Source organism: Nilaparvata lugens, chromosome 1 (assembly GCF_014356525.2).
Source record: "Nilaparvata lugens isolate BPH chromosome 1, ASM1435652v1, whole genome shotgun sequence".
NCBI classification, from domain to species: domain Eukaryota; kingdom Metazoa; phylum Arthropoda; class Insecta; order Hemiptera; family Delphacidae; genus Nilaparvata; species Nilaparvata lugens.
In genome coordinates, this window is record NC_052504.1 from 67,873,271 (window position 1) to 67,892,137 (window position 18,867).

The 18,867-nt window shown below is 33.6% G+C and overlaps 1 protein-coding gene across 2 annotated transcripts in view; it reads right to left on the reverse strand.

The window, feature by feature from the left end:
• Window positions 1-18,867, reverse strand: part of LOC111063046 (octopamine receptor beta-2R-like) — a 216,069-nt gene that overhangs the window by 150,958 nt on the left and 46,244 nt on the right. The window contains exon 2 of one of the 2 annotated variants that reach the window (XM_039440855.1): window positions 3,781-3,891. The exons of the other annotated variant lie outside the window; for it this stretch is intronic. The gene's annotated coding sequence lies outside the window, so the exon portion shown is untranslated. The remainder of the gene's footprint in view (window positions 1-3,780; window positions 3,892-18,867) is intronic. 2 annotated transcript variants of the gene reach the window in all.

The following is an 18,867-nucleotide window of genomic DNA, read 5'->3' on the forward strand; positions in this document are numbered from 1 at the left end:
TCAACAAAAATAGCATGCGGTGTCCACTAGAACATTTATGTGACACTCAGTGAGTGTGTGACAACACTCTGAGACCGTTCTGCACATTGCATTACACAGAGCATCTCTACCACACCTAAGACACATATATATTGTAAACATATCAAAATGTTCGGAATACATAGCTGTGGATAACATGAACGCTAACATTGACATAGCGAGGTATGACGTCTCCAACGCAATTCTAATCTGATGCTGAGTATTGCATCCCAAGAGTCCATCCTGAGTATTGATCCCAGGTCAATAATATTCTTGAAGGTACTTAATATGATTATGTGTTAGGACTATATAATTCTATTATTATGCGATTTTATCATTTTTAATGAATATTGCATCCAATGAATTGGATGAATGTTTTGATATCAGTGATTATTTTACTATAATAGATGAAAACATTTCACCTCTGTTCCTAAAATGTACAGTCATAAGTTAATTGGAATAATCAACTGCGGTAATAATTGAAAGATTGCTACTGAAATTTCGCCAAAGGATATTTTTAATTTCTTCATTACAAGACTTGAGCTTGAAAGTTGTCAAATTCAAAGTAGTTGCAATGTTGCATTGGAAATACTATCTGAGAGAAATAGAGTTATTCCTTCTCGCCTGAATTTTTATGCAGACATTTAAATCAATTAAAAAACAAAGGGTGCATCAACTCAAGGCTTCTACCAGCTAGCTTGTGGAGTATGCCATTATTGAATAATTTATAACGCTTGGTTCGAAAGGAGTATGGAGGCTCAAGAATGGTTGAACAGATGAATTATGTTGGATTACATGAAAGAGCACTCATCAAGAGAAGGTTAAGCCGCTGTGGTCTCAGTCCATACTTTACTTGGACCACAACGATCCTAATTTCTGACAACGCTGAATTTAACCAGCCAATAAGTTACTCGTCGGATATATTTGCCACATCCTACCCCTTCTCAGCTTATTTTTGAGACACTTTCAGATTCTCCAGAGAGGAAAAAATTTCTTAGATGAGAAGCAACAATTCCCACCTAATGCTTGCTCGAAAAATGATTTGAAGATAGATTACCAAGTTTTCAGGCACTTGCGTTGCTCAGACTAGTTGGTCTCTTTCTCATTTCTGAAAAATTTCTTACATCGTTTCATGAATATTAGGCTATATCAAGGGAGAATCAATTGTTTGATCAAGTTCATCATTTTGCTCAGAGAGCATACGATGTCATCATGATATCACGTTATCATGTGATAAGTATTTTTCACTTTCCTTGCCCTATTAACATTGGTATTTCATTATCCATCATGGACTAGGCTTGTAAAGGCATAACTAGGCTATGTACCATAGGTATTTTGATTTTTTATCTGTTTCTAAATAAAAGAGCTATTGGAGTGGAAAAATATGTTGAAACCTGAATTTTGAGTCTTACTGGCTATCACATTATAATACAATTCAGGCAATACAGCTAATTTCTCACCTGTGAATAGTCGTAGAATGTCGATATGACTTGAGAATTCACTCTGTTGAATGGCCAGAGCGCCACATATACAAACTGGATGACTATCTGTTTAATGATTAGTTGACATTTGAACATTTTCCTATCAACAAAATCATTGAGCAATGCATTTGAAGAAAATTTTGAGATGTGATTTTAGATATACTCTTTCTCACCTGTGAAACCTGTATGCCATGACTCATAGCATCGGCACATGATGACAAGTTCTAAATTCGTTTTTAAGTAGCAACTATACTGTTGAAGGGAAGAATAAATCTTGGTAATGGCTTGAGAAATCAAGTAGAAAGATTTACTTCCAAGATCGACAAAGGCTAGAAGTTGGAAACTTTCAACTGAAGGCGACAGTTTATCCAAATGAGCGGTGAGGAGAGGGGTGACAGGATGACATGGCCCTCGACCGCATGGCTCAGTTTATCAATGTCCAAATCGATTTCAAATTGGTGTGAGAGCTGATTGTTCTCTTCTGAATCAGAAAAGCGTTCGCAGAACAAGAGACATCAAATGTCTTCACAAACTAATTGCAATAACTACAATCTTCAGGAGGTTCAGTGTTTCAGAGATGGGTTAGATGTAATCAATCCTGAGATCAGATCAATTATTGTGATAGTGAGACAGTCTCCACTCCAGTCATGATAAATATGCATCCCAGTACTGTACATCACTACTATCATAAATTATTATCAGATGGAGAGTTTAGTGCTGAATTATTGTTCTGAAGATTATAACATTCATATTTTATAGTTTATTGCATGTTATATCAACGCTATGAATAATTGAATAGATGAATTATCCACTCCCAATATTGACAAAAGTTGCATCTATTATTACACTCAATATTCAAAAATTATTTGCTATAATGTGTCTACAGAAATACTTGTGATTCACAATGATTTATGAAAGTTTGCATATTTCAAGAATCCATATGTTGAACAATGATTTGGATGTCTTCAATCAAGCCATTTATAGCCTCTTTAAATTAGTGTGTAGGTGGAACTCATTTATTATTAGAGAACCATGTACTCTGATTAGTACTGTGATCATTAAATCATAATGCAGTATTTAGGAATAAAAAGTTAAAATGCCTTGTAAGTTGTAAGTTGAAATGAGCAGCACCTCGACTGGTTTTCTGAACTTGTAATCTTGAACGTACAGTGTCAATTTTTGAAGTTTCACGATCGTTAGAATATTGCAGGCTTCCACTAAAGGTAATTTTCCATTTTCAAGCATATTCGATGGTTCAAAGCTCCAGAGTGATAAGAGAAAACGTAATTCATCTCCAAAGGATCCAAAATACAAGTTCTTTCTGGAAGCGGGCCATCCTTGAAAATCGAGTTGCTTTCTTTGAGAAAGTAATCCAGAACTTTGTGGGCGTTCTTGGTGTAAACAAAGGCAGTTCCAAAATCACATCTCTAGATGAAATGTGAATTCCACTTTCGAAGGTTATTGTAATAAGGAATAATTTCTTCACACTTGAAAAAAAAGGTTTCCTATTATAGCGATGAATCTTACAATATCAATATGAAGGATAATATGATTCTGGAGAGATGAAATGATGAATATATTTCACTCTCACATACCGTTCTTCCACTCCACTTCCTACGCTTCTCATAAATTCTTTAAGTGAATACTAACAATTCTTTCGGGGTGATCGGCCTACATTGAGGTTTTCTCGAAATTTTGAATGGAATAATATTGCTCTATGGATCAATCAAGAGTTATCAATGAACGTTATCAAGTTACAATGAGAGAACAGTGATACTTGAAATTATTGAACGAGCGTTAGTGAAGTTCTCACTTTTGATTTACTAGAGCCCCAAGTCGTTTTCTGTCTGTTTGTATGTTCAACAAGAACTTTTGACAGAATTGATCAATTAGCTTCGAATTTTGAACACGAATTCAATTGGAATAGGATTCCCATGGAACCTCATACTTAATTTAAAAGATATATTTAGCTGTTTCCATAATAATTCTCACCAACTCTGTATAATTAAATGTTGCGGATCTTAGAGATAAATACAACAGTTCATGAGCGAGCTCTTCATCCCAGGGGGTCTCTAGTATATAAATATTTTCATTCTCATTCTGCTAAAATAGGTGAACTTCAAGAAAAAAATCATCGCTTTAGACAAAAAACCACAGGTTAACAACAGATTAAGGAGCCGAGAAGATCAACAGGTATCATAATATGTAAAGAAGAAATGCCACACTGACAGTTATTCCTTGAGTGAAGTAAATCAGTTTAATGTTATGAGGAAGCACTTACCGCGCTACATTTATCGTCATGCCTTCACTCAGTGTGAGCAAGATGAAATCACGGCCATGTCTATTTCAACAAAGAGCCGTGACTAACACAATCGGAAGAAGAAGACGCTACCTGCAACACGCGAATAGACTATTTATTACAGTCATGACAATGAAACTTCAAAGCTTCTTGATTTAGATAGCAATAGAATACAGACACTCCACTATGTCACAAAATTGACTTATGGTACTTCTCCACTCGTGATAGTACCTTGGTGTTTCATCTCAAACATAGCATAAAAGTCTGGTTATTATTAAGACACTTGAATACTCAATATTAGATACTTAATACTCTGGAATTCCCTAGATTAAAAATTTGAATTGAGATATGTTGATCAACTTCTCCTAGAAGAATCGATGAAATATTGGACAGTAGATTGAGTTACCAAAGTATTGCCTTTACTTAGAAGAACAATTAACAAAATGGAAACCCATCTATTAGCTTTGCTAATTATTAGTGTTATTCTAATGCCAACACATTGCTGATGTAAACAAATTATATGAAGGTTATGGTTACCGGTAAATAAATATTGACATGAAGTTTTCAACTGATTTTCTGAGTGTTCATAGAGTCTGTGCCATAGAATGGTTTGTGCCAGTGTTCAAAGAGTCTCTGAATGTTTTGTGCCAGTAATAAAATTATGAAGATAGGTCATGGAATTGGCAGTACAATGAGTAATATCCAAACGCCGCCAATATCGGATCGGCTATTCAATTTTGCATGAGAAGCAGTAGCTACTTTATTGATATTGAGATCTTGAAACCGATAGTTTGAGCATTAAGTGGGCCCATGCCTGCTCTATTTGCAGAGACGCCGAAATTATAGAGCTGTAAACCGAATTCAATGAAGCCGGTCCTTGAATGGAGAAGAACAACTCGAATGGAACTGTAAAGCTGGAAGAGCATGATCCAGGAGTGTTGAATAGTCGGGGTGGGGGTTGTGAGGGAAAGCTGCTGGCAGGGAACAAGATACCCTGCCCTCTCAATTAAGATAATGAGCCGACAAGCCTGTCTTCTCGCAAACTTCAAGACAAAGAAAAACGTCAGCTGTTTCTCTTTCGCTTTTCATACTTCTTCCTGACGACTATTCATCCTCTGTTTATTTATTGTCGGCTCGCTGAGATAAAGAGAGAAGAGTTCCTGTAGATTGTCAATATTTGCTGGAACCAATACTGCTACTTCTACTCATTTAAAACGCAATTAGTACTTGTGCAACACTGCTTTGAACAATTCCACCATATTCTCTAACAACCTGCCCCACAGTTCTTCCCGTTCAATCCCCGCTCATCTCTTTTTGGAGCAGGAAAACTCCTGGAAAATCCAACAAGAAAACTCCAAACGCTGCTGACCTGGAAGTTCCAGGTGATGAGCTCATCATTCAAATAATCACCCAATCACGTTAAAAAGTTGTTCGAGGATGAAAAACCCTAAATTTGTTTCGCGATTGTAGGTGCTGACATAATTTTAAAACACCATAAAAAATCATGCACTGAAATGTAATTCAATTAACAATATTATTTCACTAGATCAATATCACACTTTTTAAATTCACACTTCTTCAATGGAAATGCTACTCAATTAGTCCTATCTATTGATATTATCAACTTGGTTGACTATTATTTCAACTTGTTATTATCAACTTGGTTGAATGCTCGTATGAATTTAATTGCGATTATTGACACTGGAGAAGATTCACTTACGTAAGGTAGCTGAACTCATCCAAACTCCAATCCTAATAATTGGTGAAATTATTCTCAAATTCTCATTCAAATAAAGAATTGTTGTTTGAATTCTCAATACAACTTCTACAATTAACTTTTCACAATTATCATTTTCAGCGTTCATAGCCTTCATCAGCCTTCATCAGGTCCAAATGGAACGAGTCCACAGTGTAATTTGATTATTGTTTTATCTTCAGTCAAAGAAAATCAGAGATTTTTATTATTGCATGCCACATAAATACACGATAATTCAACTGAGACAGATAGGTGATTTCATCTATGTTGGCAAAATAGAAATAAAAGAATGAGAATCCCATGACGACTATTATTGATATGGTCGGATAGAAGTATAATATAGATGGGACAAAACCTGCTCTAGAAAGGCTGAAGTACCTCCGGTTTTCTAGTGCTTCCGCTGTCATAATATAACTTCCCTAAAAGAACTCGTATAATATATTCTCGATGATAAAATGGAGCGGTTACTTCTAAATGGATTCTGTTTCATGATACACATTTTATACCTCTGTCATGAGGATAGAAATTATTTTTATATGACTCAATCGTGAATTTTTTCCACAATACCTACTGTTAGAAGTCCCTTTTGTTATTCTTCTCAGGTAGATCCCTGTTCGAAGTCCCGTTTGTTATTTTTCTCAGATAGATCAATTCACTGTATCACGGAGAATGAATAATAATTATTTTGTTATCTAGCTGTCTTTACAGGCTCATTATGTTTTTCTTTCGAGTTTTTCCATTGAAAGAATTCAAATGGGTGGATACTGTGATTCAATTCAATTCACATTCAACTGGTCTACATATTTTTATGGATTTCACTTCACAAAATTATTTTTCGAAGTACCAGGAACAGGAAATATAAATTTCTATAGATTTATTTCAAAAATTGTATAAATGAACATATTTTCAATGGAATCCCATTTGTAATTATTGTCAACATTCCTTGTGGTGCCAGTTGATGTACTTCCAATAATAATATTAAAATGATCGGGTTTGAACAAGCTTAAGAGAAAAAAGCAAATAGTCTCTTTACCTTAACAATCTTCTAAAAATAGAATTCAATAACTTTATTCGCCTGTCACTCTCGTTTTTATATTCTATAGATACTTGTGATGGAACAAATTTCTAACCTTGAAAGGCCACGCTCTTCTGACATTATGGCTTTTTATAAGCATGCATGCACCACCATTATTTCCAAAGACCTGGGTGAAATGTGAACAGCAGCGATTTAGCCTTGTAATCAATGGAATACCTACAAGTTATAAACACTTCTCCTACTTGGAATTATTTTTTCAGGATGACTTCATCTCAAGACTGACTGGGCTACTTCAGAACGATTTCTGAAAGTTGCGAATAAGCATTTTATGATGAATAAATTATCATTTATATAGCCTTGACTATAACCAATAGTTATTATGGAAGAATGGAAAATTAGAAATTTGAATTGAAAATGTGAGTCTTTTTGGAATTTTAAAAAAACTTCTGTTTAAAACCCTTAAGCCCTGCACACAAACATCGATTTTTGTTCGTACGATATCTTGCCGTCCTTATGAATTCTATCAGATTGAACGGAACTGCACAAGCATCAACTGTTCAAAATCATCTGTTTAATCTGATAGAATTCATAAGGTAAGCAAAATATCGTACGAACAAAAATAGATGTGTGTGTAGCTAGCCTTATAAATATGTCTTGAATGCCTGGAATGCAAAGTAAATGTTTTTATCGTTCTCATTTTTACAGATAGAGATGAGAAGATCTACATGTACCAAGTTTATACTACCGGAATTAATAGTTCAGAACCAAATACTCAGTGCATAATATTTTGACCATCAATTTAACATGACAAGGAAGAAGAATGTTGATAATTTGAAGTAATTGTAGTAATTTTGGTACATAAAATTTTCTAGAGACAATGAGCGGATTCAATGAGAGTGGATCTCAGACCTGTCACACATTTTCCATAGAAAGAGAGAACTGTATTCAATGGTTATAGAATGGAACATTACTCAAATCCAAGAGGAAGAACAAGGAGATCTCAGACATAAAAATGTTGGTCTCAAAATGCAATCATTCTTCAAGATTTAGGGAAACTTAATATTTAAAAACTGATTTCAAAAAACTTTTTATCAAAAGAATTTTGATTGACCGAGCGAAGTGAGGTCTAAGATTTAAGTCGACAGTTTTGCATTTCTCTTTATGTTTATATGTTTAAATGTTTCTATGTTCCGCATTTACGGCGAAACGCAGCAATAGATTTTCATGAAATTCGAAGTACACTGTTCACAGAACTACTAGTATTAGCAAATGAGAGAAAAAGCTCCTTCATAACGTTCAGATGAAAAATAATAGCATCATCCTTAATCGAAGGTCAACAGTATCGAGTAAAATTTCAAATTTTGATGTACAACCAAATTTAAACATGAATGTTTCAAATCAAAACAACTCAATTATCATTGTTTACATCAGTTTAGAACAAAATAAACTACATCTACAAATCATCCCATCAGATGCAACCAACATAATCAAAAAGAGACTGATTTTAAAATGTTCATTATAAATAATAACATATCAATATTGTATCTTGAAAACATTAGACACTCACTTCAAATTTATAATAGTTTATACATGATGTTATCAAGAATAAGCCTTGGACAATATCATCAATCAATATCAATAACTGACTGAACTAATGAGTTACTTGAGCAAATAGAACTGAGGTAATAGAAAAAATAATCCACATGATTTTAAAAGTTTGCGAAGACCTCCAAACTTGTTAGATGAAGAATTTGAAAGAAAGTTGTTGGAAAAACTGACTGCTATTCCAAGTAAACCACCCTCCATCAGAGATCCCCTCACCAAATACTTTGGCTGACTAACGGCTTATCGATATTTCTTGTCCAATCTCGAGATTTTTCCAAACAATGTTATCTGCCAATTTGATCTTGTTGAATGCGCTGAAGTAGACTCTATTCTTACTTGTTCGACTTCAGAGGAATTTTCGACCTCTGGGACAAAGAAGAAGAGCTTCCAAATCTTGTCTTTCCTGAGAATTTTCGCAGAAGTTCACGAGACATACTTGACCACGCTCACTGGAAATGGTTTGAATATAATACATGTTCCATGAGAGAAGAACCGAATAGAACAATTTTTTAAGACTCACTCGACCCATGAGAATAGTAATTTCCTCATTCTGTGACATGAAAGTTCAAAACCGAATCATTTTCTAGTGGTGTGTGATTGATGCTCAACTTGATGTGGTAATATTTTCCATGAGGAATAACTCTACAAACTTTTCAAACGTGAAAACTTGTACTCAGTACTAGTGTCAACCAAGGCTTAATCAAGTACGGTAAGTATAAATATTGATAGATCAGTTTCGAAATTGAAACATTCATATTCAGTCTACTTAGACTTTGGAATAGGATTATTATCAGATTACAGATAGAATGAGATGCACGAAAGCACAAACTTGTATTTTGATAATATTCAACTATACTCAGTACTATTTGAATTACCAGATAGCATGTTGACAAGCATGTAATGTCACACAAATTCAATTTATATTTTCATCATTTTCTAAATTTTAAAATAAACACTAGATGTAGATTCAAGTGCAGTTGAGAGCTGGAAAACACACATATTTACGTGATTATGGAAATGAATTACGGTATCTAAAACTATTCAGATTTATCTATTTTTTAATATGGCACTCACTGATATCATAACAATCATAACCAATCACGATTCACTCATCTATTATACGTCTTATGTTCCATAATTTTTCAAGGGTTTCTTGGCCCTACAATATTCATAAGAGACATAGTAGTGTTGCCAGTGTCAAGTGATTTTTGATCACCAGTTCCAACTTGATATTTATGTGTCACAGGACTAATAATTGGCTCGATGTCTTAAAGGGTGCCGGATGCCTTATTACTGTTTCAACCAATAAAATCCTGTTGAGATTAAACAAAGAAATCAATAAAATCAATTTCTCATCAATTCTAATAATGACCGACAGGTTTTTTCTTTTTTTGACAATAAATCAGTTAACTCATCGACAAAATCCAATTTGTAAGAGCGACACTCACAGGGAAACAAATATAGCCCTACAAAAGAGAAGTTCATTAATCAAAAGAGGCAAGTAAAGAAGGAGGAAGCGGTCGTTGCTCACTTTTGTTCACTGCCAACTTCACCAAGCCGAAGCCGGATTTCAACTGATTGATGAATGTAGCAGATTGCAAACTGTCTCCAGCTATAAATTTCAGTTTGTACTTCCTTCAATATTCTCCGCTTCCGATCCAAGACAAATTGTCATTATCAGCATTTTTATTAGCCCTATTATACTGAAAAATACTTTGGCAGAAGAAATTCCACTTCCTGCCACTCAATCAGTAACGTTCGAAAAATTCATGACAATACGCGTTCACCTGTGTTATACGAACTTTTTAGCAGTAGGATTCATATTGTATTTTTCACAGTTTACTTCAATCAGTTGAAGATCATGAATTGGAAGCATTCTCTTCAGTTGTTTCAGAAAAGGAATTATGAATCTATCATTATTGAATAAAAACTAGAAAAGCAAAATTTCGAAAGCATATTTCATATTTCAGTTTTGATTCACTTAGATAGAATTGGATAATCTATACGAAGAATAAACAAATATGATACAGTTTATCATTGCAACTATTATACACGCTTGTGAAAATATCGAATATGTCCTCTAAACCAGATCCTCTACTTATACTAAACTCTGGAATATATACTGTCATCAATGCACTTGTAAAAGTGCCTATGAATGGCTGGCGCTCAGTCTGTTGCTTGTATTAAACTAGAAACACCCCGACAGATAAATAATATGCATAATGATAGATTTGAACAAAAATTTTGAAAGAAGTTATTCAGAGATGAAGGTAATAATAATCATTTGAAATCCCCATCCGCGTTCTGAATGACAAAATAAACATATCAGTGAGAGAGAAGAAATGAAAACATGAAACCAAAATAAAAGTGTGTTTTGGTCTAGCGAACTTTACCAGCTTATTTCTTGTGGAAATAAGTACAAAGCTGTTTATTAATAGAACAGTAGACACTACATTTGTTGCCTTAATTTCAAAATGACGGCGCCGCACTTATAACAGAATCCGAGAGAGAATAATTTTCTGCAGATAATGTCCCTTGAAAAATGTGTTGGAGCTTCGGTTGATTACGTTGTCATAAGAATTAATATTGTGTAATAGTAGGAGATAACAATAGCACTACCCCACACCTGACATTATTGTAACGGGTGGGTGGCCAGGGGTACTTTGTTAGCACCCCATTTTGTAAAAAGGAAAAATATAATAATTGCTTTTAAAATCTCTTCTTAACTATAAACCTGTTTAAATTATTTGAATCCACGGTTGGGAGCACGGTTGGATGGATTCGTTCATGCAAATGCCAAGATCTTCACTATTGTTTAACAACACCTGTTTTAGCCACTAAGTAACTTATCACGAGCCAGGAACGTCAAATAAAAGGTTTTGGTAGAAATGCTACTGACTTTAATTTATTAGTTGCATTCAAACATAGAATTATCAGTCAAGTTTGAGATTTTGTTACATTGAATTATAATCTTCACTGTAACCAATCCGGTTATTTATTCGATTACTGTTTCAAAATTACATTAAAAAATCATTCCAAATAAAATTTCTCAAATTAAGACTTTACCGCAATGATTCAAAGTTAATATTTAGACAAGAACTTACTAACTCATTCTACAATAAATTTAGGGCCTCGGTCAATTTATCTGGTCAATCTATTTGAGCATAATAAAATAATGTTGGCACTCACCATGGAATCGAAAGTTAAACAAATAAATCTGCACTCATGTTCAATTTTTAACTACGGTACTATTTCTCAAACTACATTCTTTCAAATTATACAAAATAAAAATAATAATATTTTCCTTCTAAATAGGCCGAAGTCTAGTTTAGAGACCGAGACAAGTTCTATGACTACATCTTCTCGCGGTGACGACTCGATTAGAACTGCCGCTCTTCCACTCAAATTTTCCAATTTTCAAGAAAACACGTGGAGCGCCCGTCTTAATTTCAGGTTCAAACGTCGTGGGATCGCACAGTTCAAATACATTTCTAAATACGTTTGCATTAATTTAATCACGAAATTCAAGCCAGTACTATAGAAGACTACAATAATTTGGATGGATAAGAAGTTAGCAAGTTAGCAAATATTTTATGGCAATAAAAAATTCTATGAGTTTGTATGCTGACATAAAACACAAAATATATTCCCATAAAAATATGTGCATAAAATATTCTATATATCTATAATTACTTAATCAAATGTTTTCTAAAATCTGAATAATTATCACAGGCTTTGCTAATATTCACAATAATGAGTTTCAAATTCATAAATATATTATATTTAATACTGATACTTAGACTTCCAATCAATACAAAATTCTGCAAACAAAAACCTGTTCGGTCTATAAGTTTGATATGATATACTTTGTTCAATTAACAAAATTATAATTAATAAATTAATATTCAAACATGAGATCTCAGGGATTTATATGAATTCAGGCTGTGCATGGAAGTAAGCTTCCTACATTTATTAAATAAATTTATAAAATGTTCTTATGAACTATGTGATATTATTCAACACGTGGTGACTTTTTATTTAACTCAAGTTAATTTGAATAGCGCTTTTTTATTAATTCCCCCACTGTACGTAGAAAACCTAAAACGAGCTCGTTTGACTTATCACTCACTGAACTGAAGTTCTTGACGGTCTCGTGGATTGAATTAATTATTTCCAATAATTATTTAGGTAGGCTCCTTTTCGTCACTGCTGGGCTAACGCGTGGTCCAGATTCTTATAAGTTCCTTTCCGAATTAAAGATATATTTATGGGGAATAGTTACAAATTACGAAATCTTTGACAGCACTGAGTTCACAGATAATTTAACATTTAATACAAATATTTCACATTAAAAAAGGGTTTGGCTTAATAGTTTTAAAATTTTAAAAAGAGGAAGAAAGAACCCTAGACTCTGTGTGCATCCTCTCAGGTCAAGATCTTAAGCCAGAAGAAGGAGGTTTTCAGAAAAATTTGTCTCTTCCACGAATAATATTAAGCTACTCTCTGATTGGCCTTCAATTTAATAAACTCAATACAATTGGTTGCCTTGGGAATCAGGGCCTCCTCGATTTTATAATAGAAAAAATTAAAATGAAAAAGAGTTTTTTATACAAATATATGGAGTGTTTATCTTAAATTGATTTCATAAATAAATCATAACATGTGATTTTAATACATTTAGTTTTTATATGAGTTTTGTATACTCTTGGTTTTTCATGCTTTTTTAGATTATAATAAATATTTATACAGAAATAATGGGTGTTCGTATTTCTACACATCGACTTCCTTTAGTATACATGATATATCCTTTATGAGTAAATTTTATATAATTCAACCTGTTATACTGGTTGATCGAATAATCAGCTGATTCGTTCAGTATTGATTCTAATAATTATCGATTTATCCAAGATCGACTAATTCTTTTCAAAATGTAAACAAATAATTCTAACCTCAATGTTCATGCACTTTTATTTTTTATAATCCGCCAATAATAAGTAAGCCGCTTTATATTTTTTTGATCTTACCAATGGGTTCTCATAGTTATTAAATCACAATTATACATGTTTTCTTATCGTTTTTGATAATGCTATTACTCCTAATCGCTAATAATACTTGATTTAAGTTGATTTATCCTTTGACTAGGTCTAACCTTCTTTCCAATTTTATAATTCTATTACATTTCATTGGTTCATTTTAAAATATTTGGTGGTATTAAATTACCACGTGACAAGCATAATAAAATAATTTTGGCACTCACCATGGAATCGAAAATTAAACAAATAAATCGACACTCATGTTTACATTTTAACTACGGTACTATTTTTCAAACTACATGCTTTCAAATTATACAAAATAAAAAATAATAATATTTTCTTTCTAAATAGGCCGAAAAGGTCTAGTTTAGAGGCCGAGACAAGTTCTATGACTACATCTTCTTGCGGTGACGACTCGATTAGAACTGCCGCTTTTCCACTCAAATTTTCCAATTTTCATGAAAACACGAGGAGCGCCCGTCTTAATTTCAGGTTAAAACGTCGTGGGATCGCACGGTTCAAATACATTTCTAAATACGTTTGCATTAATTTAATCACGAAATTCAAGCCAGTACTATGGAAATGCTAGAAGACTACAATAATTTGGATAGATAAGAAGTTAGCAAGTTAGCAAATCTTTAATGGCAACACAAAATTTAGGTGCTTACTTTGTGCATGAATAAATTCTTCAACAAAAAACAAGGATCACTGGAGTTCATATTGAAAAAATTAAGTTCAATTTTGATCAGTTCAACAACCTGAAAGAAAGGCACAAAAAAACTACAATTCAAACCTCTCAATATTCACCATATATTACAATTATTGCATTCATTCAACAACTCAGTGGGAAATCATCATCAATTTTCACGATTAGCTAGATTGAAATCATAAGAGATGATATTTAGAATTAAAGAATTTTCCATGAAAAGAATCAAAAAAGGGAATTAATGAAACAACAAATATCAAATCAATTATGATTCAACGGTATGATTGTCAAGAATATTCATTCCAATACATATTCAATATTCCAATAACCATAGTTAGTGTGTGTGTGTGTGTGTGTATGAGTGTATGTGCGTCTGTGTACACGATATCTCATCTCTCAATTAACGGAATGACTTGAAATTTGGAACTTAAGTTCATAACAATATAAGGATCCGACACGAACAATTTCGATCAAATGCAATTCAAGATGGAGGCTAAAATAGAGAAAATGTTGTCAAAAACAGGGTTATTCGCGATTTCCTCAAAAACGGCTCCAACGATTTTGATCAAATCTACACCTAAAATTGTCTTTGATAAGCTCTATCAACTACTACAAGTCCCAAATCTGTAAAAATTTCAGGAGCTACGCCCAATCTATGCAAAGTTTGATTTCAGATTCCCAATTATCCGGCTTCAGATACAATTTAAACAAAAAAATCGAGTGGAAACGATTGAGCATGAAAATCTCTACAATTAATGTTCAGTAACATTTTCACCTAAAATTGAAAATAAACTCGAAATTCGAGAAAATGTGATTATGCAATTGCAATCTGTTGGCAACTGTTGATTCTATTAAATGATTCACTATGAAGAGATAGCAGACCTGGTATGTATCCAGCGTTATTGTCCTGTCACCAGCTGACTCAGATCTTTGTTTATAAGTAGATTTGAGATGCGCGTGAACACTAGCGTCAGGTGATCAATTCTCATAACAGCAAGGAAAGTTGTGTGAGTGCGCCACACCAGATTTTTACAGTTAGTAATACGAAATTTGAAATTAACAAAAATATTTTATAACATTAGTTTTTTCGGAAGAATCACATTGTTTCTATGATATATTATATAATCCAAGCGAATTTATTCCACAGCTCTAGCTGTTTCTCGCTCCATCTCTGCCATTTATATTGATTCTTTCGGTCCCCTTCAACATTGTTTCTGATGGTAGGGTTCAAGATAGCTTCAATATGCTTGACAAAAGGAATGTATTCCAATAATTCTAGTGGTCAAAATAATACTAGTGACAAAGTCTAAAATAGCAATGCAGCGTTCAAGCTGTGGCAAGAGCCATGCGTGAGTCTAAACTCCTTTCAATGAGTTAGTTCTTGATATTGGAATGAAAAATGACAGTTACCTCTCACAATAAATGAAGCTTGTCAACTTTTATAGTTCCATAGCGACTTTGAAGAAAATTCGAAAACGCGATTGTGAGACTTCTATTTGGAAGAGTTTAGTTATGAGAAATAATATTTGTTTGCCTGAATCATTGCATCCATTTCACGACAACTATGAGTACCGAAGATCAGTTGAGAGTGAAATGAGCTCGATATGCAGTCATCTAGTCTGTTGATAGAAGAGCTGAGGTTTGATTGGAAACTGGCTATGCTGTATAGTGTGCTGTGTTGGATAATAGGCCTGATGACAGTCAGGATGGGGCCTTCTGATATGAGCAATCAATATAAACCTAGTTATACCTGAGAACTGGGAACAATTGTTTACGTTCAACGTGGCAGTTATAGCGACGTCTCATGAACATTCAGAAACATGATTAGATACAGTGGTCTCCCCTATTATTCTGGCGCGCTCCAATTTCAATGCTTTGTGGTGCGAAGTTCTGATGCAAACATCTATGCCTCAAACACCCATGCCGCTAACAAGAAGATTGATATTGGGAAGTTCATAGCGACTGATCATCTATTCTAATCAATCTCATACAGATGTTATGGATATTCACTGTATATTATATTCTATCGAATTACGTATACCAAACTCTTCAAATGGTATGGAAGGATCAAATATAATACATTTCATTGTACTTTGGTACCTGAGCAAACGTTAATCGTATGATAATAACATCGTCTGATGTGGCTTCCTAGAATCTCCTACCCACAACACCAGACTAAGAGAAATTCCCCAACAAAATTAGCACAATATAATATGAATTTTAGTATACTATTCGTAGCATTATTCTTCTCTCGCAACATTTTGATTTGTCGTTCAAATTTTCTCTTGAGCTTCTTCGTGCTCAATTTATTATATTTCAAACTTTATCCTTCAACTCCCCTGTCTTATTGTGAATTTTTAACAACCTCATTCTTACACACCACTTTCTTATCCTTCTTTTCTCACGGATTCCTCCTATTTTAAATCCCTTTTTTGCCCGTCTATCAGAGTGTTCCACTCCCTCATTCTTGCCTTCCTCATCCACCTACACCTCATCATTCAATTTAGTATGATATGCTTCATCATTCTGCTTCTGAATTCCTCATCAACCAATGGATCACAACTGTATCATCACTTTGGAAGGACTGGATGTAATCCCTTTGTTTTCAAATCCAGGTTGGAGTAACACTGATGTCAAAAGCTTAGTGTTGTGACTCTGAGACGCTCTCAACATTGATTTTCCTCCAAGGCATTGTGTAATTGACTGAGAACTCGGTATTGCTTGTGAAGGGTGGAGTGAGAGGAGAACACTGACTGTAGTGTTTGGAGCACAGATTGTTGTAGGACATAGTATAATTACATTCCAAGCTGCTTACCGTGCCGCATGAAATTATAATGTATTCAGGTACCTAAGTATATTATTGGCTGATTGATCTTCTAATAATTGTGGTGCTGAATCATCAAGTTTCACAAGGGGAAATAATCATTCTTTTCATCTCTGAATGTGATAACCGGAATCTTCAACATGAGAAACTAAATTGGGTTAATACAGACTAATTAGTACGAGTTGGAAACTACAACATTAATCTATGCGACTAGAAAAATCATTAATCATGTAATTTAATTTTTTAAAAACCTTTCAAATGATATTTCAATTCAATTTTCGAGGTAATGAGATCAAGTACGGATAAGTGATGTGTGAGCAGCAATAATTAAAACTAATTCTCATGAGTTCCATTACTTTCCTCAATAATTGTATGATCTATGTCTGAACCAACTAATAAATGAATAATAGATTAACTATTGATAAGAGTAGAACCTTCAATTTTGTTTCAAAACTTGGAAATTCTTTGAAATACTTCTACACAGAATTAATTCGATGAAAGTTCATTTCTACTGTCTTTTTGGTGTTGTGTTGTTTTGTTTGGTTTGGAAGCCCGTCACCGACAGCATACAGTAAGGGCCTCCTCCCCAGACTGGGCCAATGACTGGCTACTACCATTCTGTTGTCTCCGCTCTGACAATGTCGTCTATTTTTTTTAATCTTTTTTTTAATGTCTATTTTTTACGATTTTAAAAACTGTAATATGGTCGACTTTCATATTTTATAATTGGGCTCCCATATAAAGTGTACCTTTCGTTTACCTTCCTTGTTTAAATCTTCTTTCAAATATTACTTCTTCTCATTTTTCAAAATTTCCTATTCCTTCTGCTGTTTCTGGTCATGTACACATAGTGAGTCACATATTATTTGACTCAAATAATTTGAGCGGTAGTTCTCCATCCTTTATTTCATCTTACCATTCTCTCTCACTTTTCCCTCATTGTATCGTTCATTATGGATTCATAATTATTGACTTTTCTTTGTGGGTTTCTCAACCAAGTCTTTGTTTTCACTACTTTGTTCAAGATTTGTTGCAATGGAAATTGTTTTTGCCAGCGGATATATCACATAAAGCAAGCTGTAACAATGAAAAACAAAGTCGTAAATATCACTTCCGCGGACTTGAAGCCATTGAAACAGTGCTGCTAAGGTAGCTATGAATTCGTTTGTTTTATGTTCGAATTCCATTACTTGTCCCAACATTCAATATAAACTTTGCGAAAGTTACGAAATAAATCCACTTTGAAACTTTCGTTGTTTTTCTTTCGACTAAGCGTCTTTGCATTTCACCAGGCATTGTTGAGAAAATATGCAAATGAGATTATTGGAAAATATGTGTTCAGTAAGCTCAAATTCAATCGAGCATATGAAAAGTTTGAGTGTCTTTTTAAAGATGAAGCATCACACACTTGTATTTATCTATGTCATTGATATTCATGCTTGAAATATTTAAGTAAATACTTAATTCAAGTAAATTTAAGTAAAAGAATCGGTGGTGAAAAAGCATTCAGTTTATCATTGGCATCACTCATCTCCCATGAGAACCTGTCAAGTTGAATTATTCATACTTTGCATATCTATATAATATTGTAATATTCTCTTATTGCTTTAGCTTGAAATCTCATCAGATTATAACCTATTGACACTTATGAATCTATTAATTCAAAGCGAAGGAAGATGCCAACATAAATCCTAGAATGATAAAACTATTTCGTCAGCTGGTTCACGAATCATCATTTGTGCTTTTGGAAGCATCTGTCTATAGACTATTGGTTCAGAAAAGTATTGGTAGTGGAGAGACCAATTATTTCATTCCTGCAACTGGTTCAACGAGAGCTTGCCACTAAATATGACGCAAGGCTATGGGTCAATCACTAATGTGAAATAGAATTAAAACTTAAAAATGTAACCAACAAATTACAGTAACATAAAAATTTAATAAAAAATGACATACACTTTATAACGGTACATTTTGGCACCAGTAAAGTTTCATTCACTTGCCCACTTGCTTGCCAGAGATCGACCGGGACGCCAACCAATATGAGAGCATTAGACTGAATCCCTTATAATAATTAATTTATATTGTTGCCAAAGTTTAAACTTTGAAAGT